The sequence below is a fragment of the Molothrus aeneus genome, chromosome 20, assembly GCF_037042795.1.
Source record: "Molothrus aeneus isolate 106 chromosome 20, BPBGC_Maene_1.0, whole genome shotgun sequence".
Classification (NCBI taxonomy): Eukaryota; Metazoa; Chordata; class Aves; order Passeriformes; family Icteridae; genus Molothrus; species Molothrus aeneus.
The window spans coordinates 4,570,288-4,586,381 of record NC_089665.1 but is presented as its reverse complement, the minus strand read 5'-3'; positions in this window follow the sequence as shown (position 1 = coordinate 4,586,381).

The window sequence follows — 16,094 nt, the reverse complement described above, 5'->3', positions numbered from 1 at the left end:
GCCTTCAGCAGTGGCTAAAAAACACTCTTGCATGGCAAAGGGCTTGGCTGTGCTGGAAGTGCTGGTGGCAGGGATGGCTCCTGGTGGCAGGGATGGATCCTGGTGGCAGGGATGGATTCTGGTGGCAGGGATGGATCCTGGTGGCAGAGATGGATCTTGGTGGCTGGGATGGCTCCTGGTGGCAGGGATGGATCCTGGTGGCACAGATGGATCTTGGTGGCTGGGATGGCTCCTGGTGGCAGGGATGGATCCTGGTGGCACAGATGGCTCCTGGTGGCAGGGATGGCTCCTGGTGGCAGGGATGGCTCCTGGTGGCAGGGATGGATCCTGGTGGCACAGATGGCTCCTGGTGGCAGGGATGGATCCTGGTGGCACAGATGGATCCTGGTGGCAGGGATGGATCCTGGTGGCACAGATGGATCTTGGTGGCAGGGATGGATCCTGGTGGCACAGATGGCTCCTGGTGGCAGGGATGGCTCCTGGTGGCAGGGATGGCTCCTGGTGGCAGGGATGGATCCTGGTGGCACAGATGGCTCCTGGTGGCAGGGATGGCTCCTGGTGGCAGGGATGGCTCCTGGTGGCAGGGATGGATCCTGGTGGCACAGATGGCTCCTGGTGGCAGGGATGGATCCTGGTGGCACAGATGGATCCTGGTGGCACAGATGGATCTTGGTGGCACAGATGGCTCCTGGTGGCAGGGATGGCTCCTGGTGGCACAGATGGATCCTGGTGGCACAGATGGCTCCTGGTGGCACAGATGGATCCTGGTGGCTGGGATGGATCCTGGTGGCACAGATGGATCCTGGTGGCTCTTCCCTGTCCAGACACCCTCTTGGGGCCTGACCTCTGTGTGACAGAGAGCAGAGGCACATCCCAAGGCTGCTTCAGAGCCAGGGGCTGTTGCCTTTGTCAGTGGCTTGGGAGCCAAGAGGCAGCAGCAGGACCCTCCTGAGTGAGGAACCTGTGTGGGTTAGGCACCAGTTCAGAGGCCAGGAAACTTGGCCAGCTCTGCTGTGGGAGATATTGAATCACTCACTCTCTCTCTCTCTCTGAACTTGTTTCCACCCACTCCTTCTCTTGCATAATTAGTCAATAAGCTCTCCAGGGCAGGGACCATCTTTTTATAACCTGTTTTGTGTAACACCTAACACACAATGGGGTGCCAGTCTCACCTCAGGCCTGCAGGCACCACGCTGCTGTGGATAATTAGTATTTTTTTAGGCACCACTGTAGTACAAATAACCAGGGTGTTTTGTTGTTGTTATTTATTCTTGGCCAAGGCCTGGTGAAGGCAGCAGATCACAGAGGACTGTGGACAGGCTGAGTTTAGAGAAGAGCAGACACGTGAGCTTGTGGTGAAGATGGAAGGGCTCTGCAGACCTCTGCTTTATTCCCAGCTCAGCTGCTTCTCAAGTTACTCTTAACTGTCCACTTCATTACTTCTCACCAAAGTTTCCTTGCTATGGAAAGTGTAATTAAGGACCAGCTCTTTTGTGAAGGTCTGCTAGAGGTTTGGCTAGAGCAGAAAGAGTAAGAAATTAGACATGGCAAATTCCGTTTAATTGTTCCTTGCCCTTGCGCAGACCAGAGGATGTTCTTACAGCACTTCTGTAACGTGTTTTGCTGTGGGTGGGCAAAAGCTGGGAGAAATCACAGAAGATCAAGTGCCAATGTGTGTGTGTGTGCTCATCTGACCAGCTGGGTGTGCATCACATGCGTGAGAAATGCCTTTTTTTTTCCTTTAAATTCACAGAACTGCTCTTTGTTTCCTTAATCTCACCGTGGATGGCTTCCTCTCTGCGTGCCCATGCTGTAATTCCCCCAGTAGACATCTGTCAGGAATACACAAAAACGAGCACAGCTTTGATGCAACAACAGAATCCTGGAAACTAATCAAGAAAAAAAAAAATTGCCCTTGTAAAACTGGGTCTGTAATTATTATGGGAGCCAAGATATCGAGATAATAAGGAGACAGCCCTAAATAACTTGGGGGAATTACAGAAGGTAATAATGTAGTGCACCACTGCCAGACAGGGTTAGACAGACAGAGTGGCTTTGGGTTTTGGCCTGGGTTCTGCATTGTGTTAAGGCTGCTCCAGCACTGCCAGACCGAGGGAGAAGTGTGAGGAGAGGGGCTGAGCAGGCTCCTGCCTTGGGCTGAGCCTTCCTGGGCGCCACCGGGGGATCTGCAGCTCCTCACCCCCCTCATCCTGCAGCCTGGGGAGGCTCCAGCCCTGCACACACCCCAGAGCTGCTGCAGAGTGAAACCTGCTCAGTTTGGGGGGGATCAGCTTTCCCTTCCTACGGCAGCCTGGCCTCAACATCTCCTACCCACGAGATGCTCCACTTGGTGCCAGCAAAGCTGCCCTGAGCGCACAAATCTCTGCAGCTGCCCCCCTGCAGTGTGATACCAGAGATGCAAAATAGGCAAAGGGTAACCAAAACCAAAAAAAAAAAAAAAAAGAAACAACCCAAGCAAAACTGTTGCTGTCTCTGAGGGAGGGAGTGTCAGCTCGGCTTTGCTGGTTATGGTAAACTGTTGTACACAAGCTCCTATCCTCAAACAGGAATCCCTGTGCCAGAAAGTCCATGTTCTCTTGGAAAACAGATGGTGTGGGAGCGAGCTAATCAGGAGTGGTTGCCCTGCTGCATTTGTGTGTTGCCAGAAGAGTCAAGCCAAGCTCCTGTTGCTTTTTCACAGCCACCTTCAGCAGGGCAGGAGCAGCCCAAATTCTCCTGCTGAGGAAACGCTGCCGGAGCCAGGCTGCTTCCAGCTCCAGAGAGCTCAGGCTTGGGCAGCTCAGCCCTGTGGTGTAGACATATCCTTTGGGTGTAATAACCATAGAACGATGAGATATGTCCTTTTCAGAGGGTTTGGAGCAACAGGGTGTTAAGATAATACAGGCAATCAAGCTCAAAATATATCTGGTGGTGGTTTCTAACCCTGCTGGTATTTCTCCTCGGGGTTCAGTGTGTTAGAAGAGATCAGGGGTGTGTTTTAAGGTATGCAGAACCCACAACCAGGAGTAAAGACTTCCAAGGATCTTAACACTCATTTAGACAAACAGAAATCACTCTGTGCTATGAAGCTGCTCTGCAAACTGGGGGGCTGAATTGTTTGGAAATTCAGCTTTTAGGTGCCATCAATTTGCTAATCATTAAGACAAGATCTCTGCATCTTTTTCAGCAAAGAAAATGCAATTTAAAGACACAAATCCACACTTATATTATTAAACTTAATGTTTCTGTTTTGCAAGGATATTCTAGCTCCAGAATGGGGATGTAGAGCTGTTATCCCTTCGGGCTGACTTCAGCCCTCAAAATTGAATCTTAAACAACAACCTCTTCACTTCTCCACTTAATCTTGGAGATGCACTAAAATATTCTGTGCCTTCCTTAAACAGAAGATGAAACCCCATGAGTTTCAGGTGTGTGAGCACTGAAAATCCCAGTGAATTCCACTGAAGAGTCCCCTGTATAGCAGCACTTTCCAGGGACACTTCCTACCTCTCCTTTAATGCCCTCGTACTCAGAACCTGGAGGAGCATAGCATGCTACTGCTAAGTGCTTTTAAATCAAGACTTTAAAATTTCTCCTGCGGTTGCCCCTGTTGATTACAAATCTGGGTTTTTCCTCCCCTAAAGACCCAGTGTTTTGGCTCCAGCACCCTCATCAGTTCTAATTACTGTGCCCTTTTACATGGAAAATGTGATCAACTTCAGCTCCTCTGAGCTGCTTCATCCACCTGCACCTGTGGCTATGGAGGGAATGGCTCATGCTGGAAATTCTGACTCTATCAGAAAGGCAATTATTAATCCTAGGAACTGCATTAAAAATATCTCCCTTTTTATTAGCACTATTAAGAGAAGTCTTATTCTTGATGATCTGCTAATCGCTTGTCATGATAATTCCAATGTAAAGTATAAAAGCCCTTCTTTAGTTTGAGTCAAAATCACGTGTTTAAAGACACAGGAATATAGTTGATGAATTAATATGGTTGGCTGATGGTAAATACGGCCAGGGTAGATCTCTTCACTCCCTGCTCTCTTTGAATCCTGTTTAATTCACACAGCAAAATGGCCAAACACACTTTGGATTTCAGTGGGCTGTGCTGAGCACAAATGGCCTTTGCAAATCAGGAGTTTGAGCTGAGCTTGATGGGGTGCTGTGTGGCACTTACTCTATTTTTGATTAACTGTGGGTTAATAATTCCAACACTTCCTGTAAAATACATATTTGAATGGAAATAAAGGTTGAAAACATCCCTAAGGAGGGGGCATGATAAGTTCTGGCCGTGGTTTGTAATGGCAGATGGTCATACCTGGATTTACACCTGGTTTGTGATGTGGGCTGTGATTTTACTGAATTTGAATGATTTGGAGAGTGAGAGAATTCTCTTATCAGGCACCTTGTGGACCTGATCTCAGATTGTCATTCCTTCCACACTGCTTGGTTCTGCCATGGCTGTTGCCTCTATCCTGAATAGTCTTGTAATACTCAAATTATATTAAGAGGACAGGGATATAAATAATTAATTCTGGGCTGCTGGTATCAGCCAACTCTGCCTGTCCTGCGTCCTGCCACAGCTCACAGCAGGGCTGGGATTCTGCTGTGGCTTCAAATTCAACAAAAATCTCTCCCAATGAGACCAGGAGGAACGACTCAAAAAGTCTGCTGGTTTAAATACCTGCTTTTGGTACTTCAAATAAACTGAGGGTAAAAAGACAAAAGTTCATGGTGTCTATGAACAAGAGGAGAGGGAGACAGGAGCAGTTCCCAGGTCCTGCAGCAGCCCTGTAAGGCACTGAATGTTTGTCCTCCTCTGCAGCACCAGTTCAGAACCAGAGCCAGTGTTCCCTGGCCTAAACCCTGTGCTCAGGTTAAACCTGGCCGGGGAGCTGGGATGGATGTGCAGATCAAGCACCACTTGTGACCTTGTTTCCATTCCCACTGCCCTGCCTGTGTCTGCTGGGCTGTCCCAAGTCCCTGTGTGCATCCCATGTCCCTGAGGCTCCTAAATCTGCTCGCATGGAGCAGAGGTGGGGCACGACAGCCCCTTTTGCAACCACCAGTTTTTCTGCCTCTGCTCCTGCCTGGGTGGCTCAGCAACCACAGCTCTCATCATTAGCAGCCACTGGTGGGTCCCAGATTTAGCCCTGTCACCACAAACCCTCTGTTTTGCTCCAGCTTTAGCAAGTGGCAACTCCCTTAATTACACATTTTTCTCTTCTCCACCCCAGCTACTGCACCCGGGGCTGGGGGAAGGCAGGGGAGAGCAAAAAGAAGGAATCAGAGGGGGAATGTTAAATGAAGAGCACTGTGGTCCATCCTGCTATAGCACAACTGTTCCCTGCAGCATGAGTTTGGCAGGAGCCCTGGCCAAGTGTGTTGCAGCTTAGGGCTGGACTTTGGGGCTTCCCCCACCTCTGTCCTTTTCTTCCTACTCAGGGAGGCTTAGAGTGTGACTCCCCTTCTCTGGCCTGCTTTGGGGTGAACCCAGCTTTGCCCTAAGCCCACCACCATCTCCTCAGACATCCTCCAGCCCTGGCCGGGGCTTTCCAGGTCCCTTGTTCCTCCTTGCTCCTCTTTCTCTTTCCTTTGCTGCCCTCTATCCCCCAGCCTTGCTCTGCTGCCTGGCACATAAACCTCGAATTTGCTGCATAGGCATAAAATCCTTTTGCACATGGATAGGTCAAAAAGAAGTGTAGCAATTTGCTTGAACATGTGCACGGGCACTATTAATGCAGATCAGTTGCAAGAAATAACGTAATACAGATTTGCCAACGTATGTATTGCATAAATGCTGACAGGTGCTGACAGAAGTGTGTGCGTAAACATTTAATAGCACTGTTAATTCATAGCACAACAGTTGCTGTTGGCATGGTTTGGAATTTATTATATTTTGCTATTTATTCCTAGTCAGCTTGTTGTCCATCATCCTCCCAGATGGCATGTCTGCCGCCATTCCTTCCTCCTCACATTTGCATGATGCTTTTCCTGGGAGGAAGGCAGGGTGGCTGAGAGCTCAAGTTGTGCTTTGCAGGCTCCAAAGCCTCCTTTCTTGTTCAATATAAGCCCACTCAGTAACTGTGAAGAGTTCCCCTAATCTCTTTATATCTTAATTGCTCTCTGTGAATCGGGGGAAATAAATATTTCATTCCCTTATAGATGTGTTTCCCTATTCCGTTTTTCTTTTCTAATCTGTTCAGATCGCTGTGGTGAAAACCCAGCCCCACTGAATGCAAAGGCAAAACCACCACTGATTTCAGTCCAACAAAGATTCACCTTAACTGACTCTGCCTAAAAGTCTAAGATAATTATCAAGGCTCCTTTTACGGTCCCTGTCGAAAGACATTGGCACCTCCAGCATCAATCCACCCTCCCTGTCTCAGACAGATACCTTGGGAAGGGATGAATGTCACTCCAGAGGTGCCAGTTTCCCTCTCCATTCATCACAGCAGAAAGTTCAAACTCAAACTAACTTTTAGATGGCTGTTTTTCAGTTGGGAGTGGCAGGGAAGAGTCCTTGCATTGTTGTAGTCCTTCTTCTCTCCCAGAGCTGGGATGTTCCCTGCTACACGTATTTATAGCTGGATCCACACTGGTGTGAGATTTGTCCCTCAGGTATCCCCCTGGGAGCAGCACCCAGGTGGCCTTGGACAGTGCCTGGCTCTGGCACCCCTGTGCTGATCCATGGCAGTTTTCAGGAGCAGCAGGAGGAGGTGTATGGAGACACTGAGCAGCCTTCAGCTGGGTATTGCCAAGGGAAAAACTGAACCAGCCCGTAGGTTTCACATTTGGCTTTTCTCAGTGGAAAAACTGGACAATATCAAATGACAGGAACAGCTTTCCAAAAACATTTTCTTTCCAGCAGGGAGTGAGAGGAGCTTTTTCACTATTAATCTCTAAAGGTACACAGTAATTGGTCCTGTTTCAGGTGTGAGGGGCAGTAAATGGGGTCTCTGTGGGTCTGCTCATGGTGGTCTTCAGAAACATGGGAATAATGAATGGCCAGGTGTGACAGCCTCTAGGACATGTTCCTCATTGTTTTCCCCCAAATTCAGGATGCTGCTTAGGAGGTGGGAATAGCAAGGACAGTTTGATGGGATTCATTCCTTTGATGTCACCAGGAGCCCATAGGAGCTGCAGTGTGGCCTGGCTGTGGCAGGGAGTGGTGCTGCCAGGCCAGGGTGGCCATAGGTGCTGAATCCCAGCCCTGAAAGCCGCTGGGGTGTCCTGCTGACAAGTGAGAGGGAGAGAAGTTTCTTGGCTTCACCAGTCACCACACAGGAAAAGTCAACACGCAGAAGAAAATAAAGCCCTTGTTCCTCTGAATTGTGAAAATTGTTTCCTCTGTGGGTGTAAATGGATGGGGGATATTCTGATTTATCAGGTAAGGATCTGCTCTAACGTGCAGTAAAAGCTTCAAGTTCTGGCTGTAAGTCAGGGGTTAGTCCTTTGGGTAGTCACAGAGGAGGTTTTGCAGGGGGATCAGAAGGTAGAGCCCTTGGGAATCCCAGGAAAAATAAACATAGCCCAAAAAGCTGTGAGAGATTGTGTGACAGCCTCTGGTGAATGAGAAGTGACTGAACACCAGGTTTTTCTCTTTCACAGCCATAAACCCAGGCTAAGGAGCCTGTCCATTACATCTCTGCTGTGGTATCACTCCCCGTGTTTGACACTGCTCACATGATCTACGAACTGGGGCCTGGTTTTGATTTAGCTCTGTTTATTAACTGAGCAGTGCTGACATATTTTAGTGCAACATATAAAATCTAAGGCTTTTTCTTAAGCTGAGGAAATGAGGTTATGTGACATTGATCCAAAATGGAGGGGAGTATTTTAGGTTTCATGTTAACAGACAAGGGAGCAGAGACAGGGGAAATGCAGTTTTTCTCCTGTCCTCCCTGCCAAGTCCTCTGCAAATGGGGCAGAAACACCAGGTTTCAGTAAAGTCCGGTGCAGATTTCAAACCAGCTGCAAATGGCTTTTGATCATTTTGTCATGTGTGTGAAGGATTGTAAGAATCAGTTTAAAACCTAAATTGAGACAATAAGAAATTCAAAATAACGTCTGCTTGAGTTATTCAGCTCTGAAAAGAGTTGGACACGAATGTCCCATGGCTACAGTGAAGGTACAAGATGTTGTCCCCATTAAATGGAAGAGGAAACTGAGGCCAGAAATGCAGGAATGGTGATTCAGTGGGGAGAGAAGAGGTTGGTCCTTCAGGTTTTAGGACCTTATGGAATCCCACCATCACCAGGAATGTCGGCTAAGGATCACTGACTAAGGAAATCTAGAGCTTTCTGGCACAAAATAGTGATCTGCAGACAGGCAATGACAGGCCATTAATAGGCCTGGAAATATGGATTTGCATTAACTTTTTGAGGTGTTTTGTAAGGCCCTTGGCTGCCTGTCAGAGCACTGAAGCTGGTGCATTGTTCCAGCACTGGAGTTGCTGCTGTTGGTGTGAGTCCAGAGCTGCTGTGGTTGTGCAATGCTCCCAAGTCCTTGCTTTTCTCCTGATTACCTCCTGAATGGAAGTCCTCTCCTTGGTTTTGATAACAGCTATTAAATTTGGCTGCACCCACTCAACATTGCTGTGCTTCTTGGAAATAGGGCAGGGGTTGTGTAACTTCCATTCATCTGTCCATGCAGAGCAGTTAATTTCCATTATTGAGGTTTCCCAACATCATAAGAGAGTTGCATTAATGGGGCTTATCTGTGATAACCAGTGCAAACTAGTGCAGGAAAATCTGTGAACAGAGCCAGCCCTGTTTAATTCAGCCTGGTGAGTGAACATTACCCTCCACCAGCATCTCTCAGCTTCCTGCTCCTCCCACGCCTCTCCTGACCTCTGTCAGGTGGTGCTTGGAAACCCACTGGCTGTACTTTGGTCCCTGTTTCAGCTGGAGCTGCCTGTTAGAGGTTCCCACCATCAGTGACTCTGGGATCTGAGCAAGCTGTGCTGTCATTCCACCAAATTCCCTCAGTTCCCTCCAGGAGTGTGGGGTTGCCCATTTCCCTCCTGCAGGCAGCCCAGGCTCACTCTCATCTCCCCTGTCCCATCCCTTTAGTCTCCCCAGGAAGAAGAGCTGAAGGAGCTCACATGTTGCCCCATGTAATCTCACTCCTAGCTGACATTTCTCCTCCTCCTCCACTCATTTATCCCAAATCCCTTCCTTTTCAGATCCCTTCATTTCCTCCTGCTCTTGCTTTTTAAGCCTTCTCTTATGTGACTTAGTGTCTAGAACAGTTTCCCTCTGTACTTCTCTCCCCTTTCAAATCCTTCCTTAAACCACAGCCACTTCAGCAAGTCCTCCTTTTCAGAGCAGTAATCCCCAGTTATGCCAGAGCCCACAAACATTATCTGGTGTCATGTCAAGCCTGTGCACAGCCTCTGAGGGAGGCTGGGCAGGTTTCTGAGAGGGAGCAGAGCTTCTAAATCCCTTTGAAATGGAACACAAATCAGGCACCTCATTCTCTTTGGTGTCAAAGCCCTGTTCTTGTCCCAGGGCAGGGTGTGGATTTAGGGACAGGATGCAGCAGCACCATGCAGAGTGTGAGAGGTTTGTGTGGAACCACAAATCATTTGGATGTGTGAGTTAAGGGCATGTCCCCAGAGCTAAGATGGGCTGGTTTAGATGTGTCTCGTGGGGCTGGTTCTTGCCCAGTTGCTCATTTCCAGATGTGGATTTTGAGAGGCAGAACTCACAAGTGCTGTCTCCTGTTAGGGATCCCCTCACTGTCAGTCCCCATCTCTGTGTAAGTAACTGGGATTGCTCCCAGTGGGATCAGCAGCAGCAGGACTGTGGAAGCTTTGCTTTTTGGTCACCAGCTGTGGAACAGGTTTGCTACCAGGGGCAATCCCTCTGTTCCCAGTGAGGCTGATGCTGTGAGAGTCCTGTACAAAAGTGACATTGAGCATCGTGGAAATGTCAGGAATACTTATCCTGCTGTGCTTCTCAAAGGAAAAGATGTTGGAGCTGGGATTTAGGATGAGGGTAGTGTAGTCAAAAAGGGGTTTAGGACTAGGACTAGGCATGGGTGTGACCATGGGGCAGCATGTCGGTTGCTGTCTAGAGGGCAGAGCAGAGAAGTAATTCAGGTGGTGGAGAGTCTGCTCCTACATCCCCAAAAAGCAGGGTGTTCACAGGGATCCCAGCAGGCCTGCACTGGGCTGGTGAAAACCCTGTGGTAAAACCTCTCTGAGGGGCTTCTCAGGTCTCAAGTCCTAAACATGTTGTGAGCAATTCCATTTGCTCCTCATGCTGGGATTTCATTCCCAGCATTGTTAGGAGCAGCCTGTGAGTGGATGGGACTCCTGTGGCTGCTCCTGGTGCAGCTCCCAGGGGACTCTGCCTGATCAAAAGTGCTGCCCAAGATAATGTGAACTGTCAGTCATGATCAGGCCTTAATGAGTGCTGGATTCAGCTCAGTTAGAAACCCACTCTAAGAGGGGAAAAACCCCTCCCATGGCCATGTCTGTCCAGTGGAGTAAAACACTGGAAGGGGCTGTGGTCCACAAGCTGACACACTTGTGGGATGCATTCTCCTCCTTTAGAAAGATGAAAGGTAAAAGAAGGAGGAAAGGCTATTCCTGATCAATTGCCAAAATCATAAAATGCAGAGAGAGGGAGAGGGGAAGAAACCAGCTGTAAATGTAAAAACCAGCACAAAACCCCCGTGGAGCTGGGGCTGAACCCGAGTCTGCAAGCTGCAGTCAGCTCCTGTGCCTTGAGTGAGGTCCCTTGCATGTCTGACTCCCTGGCTGGGGTGGCCAGGCTGGGGCTCTCAGCAGGGCCCTGAGAGCAGTGCAGGTCCTGGCAGCCCTGGGGACAGCAGGGTCACCTCCCCTCCTGCTGCCACGGGCACTGGGAGCAGCTCAGGGCTCCCCTGGAACCCCTGCCCTGGGCTGGGGTGCTGCAGCAGGAGGAGGAGGAGGAGGAGGATGGGTGACTGGAGAGGATGAACACTGAGTGGGGCCAGGCTGCCCATTCCAGCAGCTCTGGATTTATTTCTGTTCATTCACTGCAAGTCACAATCCATTCTCTTCATTTTCATTCTTCCATGCTGTGACACCCTTAAAATCCGTGGTACATTTAACTTTTTATTTCCATTTAATACCTTTTAAAGTGATCTAATGCAGACAGATTACAGACAATGAGGGTTACTGTCCTTTGGTAGAAAAACCCTGTTTAATAAAATATTGAGAGACAGACTGGCCCCTCCATGCATTAAAAAAGAGAGATATACTACATTTAGATGCTGTGGCAGTAAAACTTTATAGACTTATCAATTTTGGACAGTCATATTCTCCTGAAGTTTTCAAATCACCTTGCAAAGGCAGCCAGCTCTCCTGGTTTGGAAATCAGAACCAGTTGTTTTTGCAGTTTGCAGTATTTAATGTAGATCTATGTAAATTGCTAGGGGAGGGGGAGGAGAAGAGTTTGATCTTAATATATAATTTGGATTGTTCTCATCTTTTCTTGTAAAGGCTGTTTTGATCATTTGTTGCCACCTCCCAGTTTTCAAACATCTCAGTCTCAAAAAGTTCTGATACTTTTAAAGATAAGGATCAAAATTTATGTAGTTTTGTCTCTTAGTTCTCATGCCCTCATGCCTTTGACATTCAGGTTTGCAAACTTCCCCTATCAAAGGGCTTTAACATCTTTCCTTTTCCTTTCCTTTTTTTTTTTAATTTTTAAAATTAAAATTGACATTCTCATTTAATAATGTGACTCTAGGTGCCAAGATTTTCAGAAAAAATGCCAAATACCACAATACCTACGGGAATTTGCAACCTTATTATTAGTAATGGGCGCCTCTTGCTTCTTTTCAAGCCTCCTGAGATTTTGTTGTTTCATCTAAATCCACCCAAATTCTGTGATCTTTAAAAGTGGGAAGAGTGGAAAAGTACCTCCTCAAGAGAAGAACTGATTAGAAAGCGTGGGTCTAATTTCCAGTTTGAAACTCTTTAAATATCAAATATTTTCAGGTGTAAGGTTTGGTTGCCTGAAATGTTGTTTTTTCCCCACTTTTTTCTTGCTTTGCTGGTAGAATGAAGGATTTGATTTAACGTTATATGCCTGGAAAAAATAAAGCATTTAATTTACATTTTACAAGGCAGTTATTGCAGGTTAATTAAATATCAATTGAGTGTTATAGGCCATATTAAGATTTATTAATAACCCAGCTGATAAATCTCCTTGGAATTCAATTAAATGAAAATCACATAAAAATATATGTGCAATTTTATTCATATAATACATAAAACTTGTGAATTATTGTGCAGCATTGTACAGTAAGTTGATTAATGGGAATTAATTGTTGAAATGGAGAAAAATCAATTTAAACTTCCTGTAGAAGCTATAAGAAGCTTGGTATTCTTGTCCCACACCCTTGGAAAGCTGAGTCTGTGTCTGCACTTAGACTCTGCCATGGGATGAGTTGGAATAAATGTGCTTGCTCTCCTCTCACCTGCTTTAGCTCAGCATTTTGGGCTCAGAGAAAGGAATTAGTCACTGTTGCCAGCGTGTTCTGTGGAGCTAATTGTGCCACTGGAGCTTTAGAGGTGACAAAAGGAGCAGGAAGGTGACACTGGTGGGTGTCCCTGGCACTGAGAGCACCCCTGGGCTTGTGCCCCGTGTCACAGGCAGGTCCCTGCTGGCCCCAGGAGGATGAGGAGCTCTGGGGCTGTGACCCAGCAGATTTGGGAGCTTTTTGCCCTTTGGATGCTGTTCCCACTCTGTCCCAGTGCTCCCAAGGCAGTTCTGCCAGTCAGGCTGTGCAGAGCAGCGTGTGGGGCTTTAACCAGTCTCAAGCTGTGTCAAGGGAAATATGGGTTGGATATTAGCAAGAAGTTTTTTACAGAAAAGGCAATAAAGTGAAAAAGTTCTGGAAGGGTCTGCCCGGGTGGTGGAGTCCCCATCCCTGGGTGTGTTTAACAAAGCCTGGATGTGGCACTGGGTGCCAGGGTTTAGTTGAGGTGTTGGGGCATGGACTTGATGAGCTTGAAGGTCTCTTCCAACCTGGTCATTCTGTGAATTCTGTGAATTCTGTGAATTCTGTGAATTCTGCGAACCAGGATTAGTGAGGGGCTCAAGGCCCTTCGGGGAAGCAAAGCGTCTGACATCTCAGATGAGGTTAGGGAGCTTGTGAGAAATGCTACTCACGTTCAAAAATGTAAAAGGTTTATTAAACCTTATCAAAAATATGACAGAAGACTGAATAGAGAAAATATTACGGTGCTGGGAGCAGAGGACTTTTCCCAACATGTGCTTGTCCTCACAATGGAGGTTTCCATTGTGGAAACCTCAAGGGCTCCCCACAAAGGGCCTTTTAACCCTTTAGCCTCCCCCAAAATTTTGTCCATCTTGTTCTTCACTGTCCAGTGGTGGAGATCACTTCATTAAATCTTGACTGGAGCTCAGGTGCTGCCATAGTAACAAACTGACCCTCCAAATGTCCCAAACCCAGGCCACCCCCTGATAACAACACAAGGAGGGTAAAACATAACTATAAATCTGTAAAACTTCTCTTAACATATATACATTATATTTGCCTTCTAATTGTGAGAGTCAATCATTGCATTACTCAACTATCACAAGCTGGACTTGGAAAATATCTTCCCAATCCTCGCATGGGGCCTGGCCTGGTGCCATCTGCTCCCTGTGCATCCTGAGTTAAACACTGTCAATATGAGATTATGTTCCAATTACAGGACCAGACTGACTGGTTTAACTCCTACCATGAATCTATTTTGCTTTATTAGCATGCCCTGACTCTGTGACTGATGTACCAGACACCAAAAGAGATGGGCTCTGCCCAGAGGGCTTTGTCTCACAGGAACACGCCGGGAGAAGACCGAACGTGGCAGAAAATGCAGATGAATGAGTAACTCAGTCGAGATTTTCTTTTTAATTTGGGGATTCTTTGCTTGGTTTTGCGTTTGGCTTGAGTTTTAATATTGCTAAATTTGCTTCCTTCAGACGTTGCACAAGAACAGAGACTTACAGAGAAACTCAAACAGGGTTAGGCATGTGGCTCTTTGAAGAGTGTGTGTTGGGGGGTGAGCACTCCTGAGCGTGGAAAACCAAGGGAGAGCCCTGCTCCAGCTCACACAACAGCTCCAGCTGAGCCAGGGCCCGTCCTGGGGAAGTTTAGCCATGTTGAAAACACAAGCAGGTGTCAGTCCTTGCTCATCCTCCCTGCTCCTGCAGCAGAGATTGCCTGCATCTGTCTCCTCTGTGCTTCAGCTCTGCTTCTCCCTGCAATAGTTGTCAGGGATATTAGCATTAAATACTTACTGCCTGGCTTAACTAAGGGGTAAGATAGGATTTAATTTGTATGGCTGAAATCCAATTATATAATGGAGCCCCTGGGGGAAGCAGTTATACCTGCTGAATCTCTTGGATGAGTAATTGTGCACAAAGGCTCCTCTCCAGAAGTAGAAACAGATCTGAAATATTTTTTCTTTTCTCTTTTTTTGCTGCTGCTGTTACATAATAAGGCTGAGACCCTGAAAAGAAAAGCCAATGACAACCCAATGCAGTAGAAAGAATTAAAGCATTGCCAGGGGAAAACAAGTTATAATCTGATAAAATCAAGGATCTAACAGGAAGTCTGCAGCAGAATTAGCTTGGAGGAGCCAAAAGGCAGGGCAGCCAAAGGAAGCTTACTCATCTTTTTGGAAAATAGCACAGAGGCTTTGCTGTCTAACTTCCCCCCCTATTTCTACTATGACCAGGGAAAGGGAATCCTCTGGTTGCTTTTGTCAAAGCTTGGGAGTTGTAGGTATTAAAAAAGCTGAGCAGCCAGCTAATTCAGATACATCTGAAAAATCCAGCACTTAACCACCTTTGAAAATCCCTTCTGCTTATCCTGCATGTCATCTGCACCCTGATAAGCATCAGACTCATAGGTGATGATGAGCAGGACAGGAACAAAAGCGTGATGAAGTTCCCAGCAAGGTTTATGAAAGCAGGCAAGCTTGTAAGGCATTAATCTCTGGGATAGTACTGGGGCTTGACAACTCTCCCATCTGATATCTGCAGCAGCTCCAAATCCCACAAAGGAATTACTGAGGGACTGGGGCTGAAGGCATCAGCCTGTTGTGCTTGTGCAAGGCTCCTCAGAGGTCAGAGCGCCAAAATTCATTCTATTTTTAAAAACAAAAAAGCAAACTTTTATTCTTTTCTAATGAGCTCTGAGTGGAAAAAACAATTTCCTCAGTGTTTTTGATTTCAGGGCTACATGCAGATAAAACTGTGACTGCTTCCAGCCAGGGGAGGGAAGGCCAGAATTCCCAGAGTGAGGACAGAGCCCTCAGCCTTGCTGCCTGGGCAGGGATTTCAGTCCTTGCAGAACGCTGCTAAATCCTGGTGAGGCTCCACGAGGAGGGACCTGTTCCCAGCCTCGCAGCTCCACCCAGTGGCTCTTTTTTGGCAGGATAAATCCATGATTTCAGAGGCATCAGAACTTGTTGAGGCCAACACTGATGAACGGTGGAGATGCTCTGGGATGTGCAGGAGGAATTGAGGGTGTATTTGTTTGTCACATTCTTTGAGTTGCCAGCTACCATTTGGATAATGGCAAAAAACCTGCAAAGAGACTTTTAGTGAATATAGAAAAATCAGAAATCTCATCATCCCCTTTCTTAACCCCTCCCAGCACAAGTGGAAGGGGGAAATAGTAGGGAACTGGTAATTTACACACTTCACCTTTTCAAATTCTCTGTGAGCAGATTGAAACAGTTTGGGCCAAACTTATTGTTATATGAGCTTATTAATGAACTACCAAAAGAACTGATTTCTGATCTGTAAGCTCATTTTGAAAAAGAATTCTCTTATGAGTGTGAATTTAACTTGGCAGCTCTCACTGTATTGCTCCACTTTCCTTCCTGGGTAATTACCAGGACTAACAGGAAGCAAATTTTCATCATTTCTATCAAGGATGCCATGCTGAAACTTGCTGCTTCCAGGAGTATCAGGGCACTTGTAATTAAAATAAGCTTCTATTTGTGCATATGCACACTTTTACTCCAAGAACACTCAAGAGACGGGTACAGATTCACAGAACACAGAAGTGTGACA